General features: G+C 43.4%; 1 long non-coding RNA gene across 6 annotated transcripts; it reads right to left on the bottom strand.

Moving 5' to 3' along the window:
- Positions 1-370: 370 nt before the first annotated feature.
- Positions 371-3,903, bottom strand: LOC120897093. Of its 6 annotated transcripts, none has more exons than XR_005738497.1 (10): positions 3,395-3,903; positions 2,789-3,212; positions 2,596-2,719; positions 2,220-2,501; positions 1,946-2,146; positions 1,651-1,855; positions 1,275-1,457; positions 1,040-1,178; positions 577-837; positions 371-485 (listed from the first exon to the last, which is right to left on the bottom strand). It is a non-coding gene; the product is annotated as an uncharacterized LOC120897093 (long non-coding RNA). The 6 variants fall into 6 exon arrangements; XR_005738493.1 differs by adding an exon at positions 1,569-1,578 and having other exon boundaries at positions 1,651-2,146; positions 3,395-3,902; XR_005738495.1 differs by having other exon boundaries at positions 1,651-2,146; positions 3,395-3,449; positions 3,588-3,902.
- Between the last annotated feature and the right edge of the window lie 1,153 nt (positions 3,904-5,056).

The raw sequence follows: 5,056 nt of genomic DNA, 5'->3' as shown, positions 1-5,056 counted from the left end.
ACTTCGCTAAAACAATGCAGAAACTTACAGCTCTTTTTCGTTTGCATTTGATTGAATCGCATCGCAGCTGGAATTTTGAAAAAAAATTCCACCCAAACATTGATATTCAAATGAACCGCCTCAATTGTCGCGGTTGTGTGTACTCCCAGCCTAGAATTTAATTACTACCCGGCAGGCAATTGACAGCTAAACTGAGGGCGCCGGAGGAGGAGAAACGGGCGCCCAACCGTGCATGATTCAGGCGCCCAACGGAAGACATGATTGGGCGTGGGGGGGTACGGATGAAACGGACCTCCCGTTCTTTCGTGTATTGTTTACATTCGTTTATCCGTGTATTTCTTTCATTCGGGTTGTATATCAACACAGCTAATTTTCAAATCGACCGTTATTTTATTGATAATTAAATATTCTAAAAATACACTATTTTTCATACAAACCTAATTCAGCGCAATAAAACGGCTATCACGGAGATTTCCAGCATTCATCTGTAATTAAATTAAAAAATAAAATATAGAATAAGTAAAGAAAGTTATTTGCGTTTCATATAAATAAAGCGTAGAGAATGCAATACATTACCAATAATTGTGAGAAGCCAAAACAACATGTTTGTTTCATTGAACATGTTCAAACAATTTGTTGTAGCCGCCTAAACAAACATGCCTCCAGTTAAAATGATAGTATGACGACGAACGTACAGGAGTTGCGTCGTCATCGAGGACTAAGCCAGCTTCATCGTTTTGGCAGCATTCCGTCACCTAGATGTGATTGTCCTTCGTGATGAAGTGTAACTAGCCGACCGTACATGGTACGGCTATGATGAGAACGGCTTATCTGAAACTAAAGAAAGAAGAATAATATCAGTCAAGTGCATTTCATGCTGATCGTTCGTGATCGTTTCTTGTATGTACAAAGGAATAAGAGGACATTTTTACATATTTTTTTCATTTGCACGCTTCCTACCCGCACCAGTGTAACCGGTGCTAGCGGACGAGCTAACACCCAATGCTATGCCATAGATTTGGGCGCGGTTGTTGCGTACCTGTGGGCCCGGCATGTTTTTACATTCTCGGAACGTCACCTCTGTGGCCCAAACATCTGTGCTAGCATTTTCAGAGCGCAATTATCGCCTTGCAATCCTAACGCGTCTACCACGACCATTCGTAATTCTTACAGCACAGCTGAAATAGACAAAATAAGAGAAAAATATTGTTAGTGGAGCGCAATCCATGTAAACCATTAATTTTAATTATATCGTCAATTTGTCTTTCTCTTACATTTTACACTGTCGCTAATTTCGGTAGCTTAGGTAAGCTAACAGTACGACGATAATCTGGATACCGCCAATTACCGGCTCGTAGAAGCGTGAACGCATTCATCATTACTGAAGATTTGGTACCTCCATAACAGTCCGCCTCAGACGACGAAATTATTAGCAGTTGCAATCTGATACACGACGCCTAAACGCGATGAGAAAAAAACACAGCAAAAACGTTTTAGATTAAAAAATATAATGTCAGTTTAGCTTAATAAAACATTAAAATGAAATTTTTGTTTTTGCTATTTCGCACGGCAGATTAGCTGAAATGAAAAATAAAACAATGTTAATTTATCAAACAGTCTTTCTATTACTTTAGATACTGTCAGACTTACTTCAACTTTGCTTCAATTTAGCATGGTGGCCGGTGACCCACGGGGTTTTCCGCTGTTTCCAGTTTGTGGTAGTCCGGTGGTTTTTATAGAGCAGTGACTCCCACATTCTCCACACAGCGCCGGAGGATGAGGAATAGGAACGCGTGCTCTAATTTTGTCTTAGGGGAGGCATTAATCGAAGCAGGACAGGTGCAGTATGATCCGACTACAGCGCGATGGCGAGTAACCCGGAAACACCAAGAATGGGGACATAAAACGCGGGTATGTGATAAGTAGCTTCGTCAGTCAGATGTACCAGTCCGTGTTGTTGGACAACTTCCGACGACAAGTGCAGTGCCATCGGTGGTTCCGGTTGCCATTCCTCGTGCTATCCGTCCCCCCAGATTGCCGGTCCGTGTTGTTGGACAACTTCCGACAACAAGTGCAGTGCCTTCGGTGGTTTCAGTGGCCGGTCACCGCGAGTCAACAAAGAATGCCAGTCCGTGTTGATGAACAGCTGAAGGTAACGGATGAAGTGTCAGCGCTGGTCTCGAATGCCGGTGATGATAATCATCATCGGTCCACATTACCTGATGTTCTTGCACCATTCCGTCCGTTAGGCCAGCAACATGGACAGCAACCGTCAACTAGTACTGCTGCGCCATCAGTGGTACCGGTTGCTGATGCTCTACCGCAGGAATCAGGCATGAAGATCGGTAGACAACAGGCATTGGCGGGTTCTGCAGTACCATCGATTGCATCGCTTGTCGAAGTTCATGCTCCGAAGAATCAGCGTGATATGATGTCCGCTGTTGTAAGACAACAATTACCCACCAGTGCTTCTGCATCGGTGATAGCGGCTCCTAGAGGATCTGTTTGTATTGTGAGCCGTACACCAGCCAAAATGATCAGCGTTAATGTTCAAAAACCATCAACGAGTACTGCTATATCTGAGCAATTTTTTACCTGTGTTCCTAGCCAGATCCGTCCGCCAGGCAAGATAGTTGATGGTGGTAATTCAGTGCCATCGACAAGCGCATAACGTACATAACGACTGAACGAGTAACTGGTCCTGTTGTGATAAATTTGCCTAAAAATATAACCAGGAAAAGTGATCAGAAACCGTCAACGAGTTCTGCTACGTTTCCGGTGTACGAACCTGTGCTGCCTTCGTCACTAATAATGATGATCACCGACGATGAACACCAGACTGCAGCAGGAGCAAATCAAGCAGTCTTTTCAATTACTTCTACAGAGCATTCTGGAAGCTGCTGCCTTCGTTGTCGGATGCTGTTAATGAAAATAGATGCACGCAGCGCACAGATAATGGTGATTTTAAATGAGCAGTCCACAATACTGAATCCTATGAAGGGTATAAGAAGAAATGCGCAGAGTTTAGCAATAGAAAAAATCGAAAATGAACAAAAGTTTGATGCATTTGAAGCAAAAATAGCTGGAGATGATTTTGCATTTGGCAGTTATACTTAAATAATAGATGCAGATATCAGCAGCCAGGATGCCAACAACAGGATGCATGAGGCTTTAGACGTGTTGTTTGATGGGACTTTTCTTGCACGGTGTACCTGGGAAGGATCGTCAGAAAAAAATAGCTTTTAGTAGCTACCCAAATACAGTGCAGTCTATCGCCACAAACCACGTGGGAATAGACGTAGATATAGAATATGATAAAGAATATTTAAAAAGAAAACTGACACATGCACCACAACTGACAAAATTACAAATACAACAACTTTAATTAACATACCTTCCTGCGGAGGCGAAATAGCTGCACGTATCTAACCTCCATCTATAGTTTTCTCCTGGTAAACGATAAGGACACCCAAAAATATGGAAAATTAGATAGATACAACCGAACATTAGACGGATACGTATACATATTTCTAATTTATAACACTTTAGCACACATTTTTGCTTCACACTAAGCACAACAAACTAACATAGGAAGCTTCAATATTTCAACGCTTCAATATTCGCCAACAGCACACAAGTGAATAGCACCATTGGTCATTACTTTTAAGTTCACATTACAAACTTTAACACTGAAATTATGCAACTAAAATACATGTTTATCACAAAGACGCTTCTGCATCAAACTCTTTCACTTTGTAAACATAACCTCGATCCATCTTCGCTGCCTAAAATTACACACACACATCCACACACTGTCCGTCGTCACATGCCGTTTGGTGCTGTTGCACGCACACAGTTGCAGTTCATCAGCGCTCGTCCGTGTTTCTTGCTGCTCTTCCATGCGTTTCAACGCCCCTCGCCCTAGTATGAAACGTCAATTGCCTGCCGGGTACTCAACACGAAGCACAAATCTGCATCGAAATAGCGAAACGATGTACTTCTGCACCAACCCGTTGTAAGAAAAGTAAAGGACCCTACAAAAAAAAGCATTTGGCATGCAAACTTCGCTGCAAGTAAAGAACCAGTAAAATACACAGCGTGTCAAAGGAAAAGTGGCAAAGCTTAAGAATGCACGGTGTTCTGGGACTTTTTTTCTCACACGCCGCGCCACAACGAAATCAAAGGTTCCGAGCGGTAGAACTGATGATCTGCTTAGCGAGCTGCAATATTCATGAGGCTGGGTGATGGGCGAAAGCACAGCAAAACGGGCAGGAATGTGAAATGAGTGCCAAAAGCAACAGAGGGAAAGAGAGAGAGAGAGAGAGAAAGCGGAGATGGTGGAAAGGATGCAAATTATGGGAAGATGGAATGGACGGTTGGTTATGGCGCAAGCACTTGGCAAGCGAAAATGTCATCTCCGTGCGCGGGGAAGTGATGAGGTGGGAATGTGGGAATGGCTGAAGACATCTCCAGTGCCCGGCTGGAGGCGAAAGAAAGACTGCCGGATCAAACGGAGCGATGTACAAGTGTAAGAAACAAAACGCTGAATGAGACGCGCAATATGCAGCATAAGAAATGAAACAAAGGAGCGACAGAGAGAGATAGAGAGATAGAGAGAGGGAAAAACGCGGCGAAGCTTCAGGCTTCAGCCAGGCCAGAGCGAACCATTCGCGGGGCACAGAAATCCATGCTGCAATGAAAGAAATTCATTTAATTAATTTAAATATTCAATGCTGATATCATAATCACATTCATGACTGCGAACGATACCACCGGGCGGTAAGGATATTGTGGCTGAGCGTGCTCTAACGTACGCGCCAGGGCACGATGTGGCGAAAGAAAGCAAAAAAAAAGGATTCCACTTTTTTTTCGGCTTGCAGCAAAGTTTTCCCTGCACGGCTGGGTGGTGTGCTGCGCAAAGGTCATGGGGAGGTACAGTTTACTTCATTAGAATAAGAAGGCGAGGTGGTAGGTAATGGAGATCATTGGTTTTGCTGGCTGGTGGTTTGCAGTACAATTTTAATTGCATTTTTTCCAAACGCTAACGTGCGACTAG

Source organism: Anopheles arabiensis, chromosome 2 (genome assembly GCF_016920715.1).
Source record: "Anopheles arabiensis isolate DONGOLA chromosome 2, AaraD3, whole genome shotgun sequence".
NCBI lineage: Eukaryota > Metazoa > Arthropoda > Insecta > Diptera > Culicidae > Anopheles > Anopheles arabiensis.
This window is presented reverse-complemented; position numbering and strand designations above follow the sequence as displayed.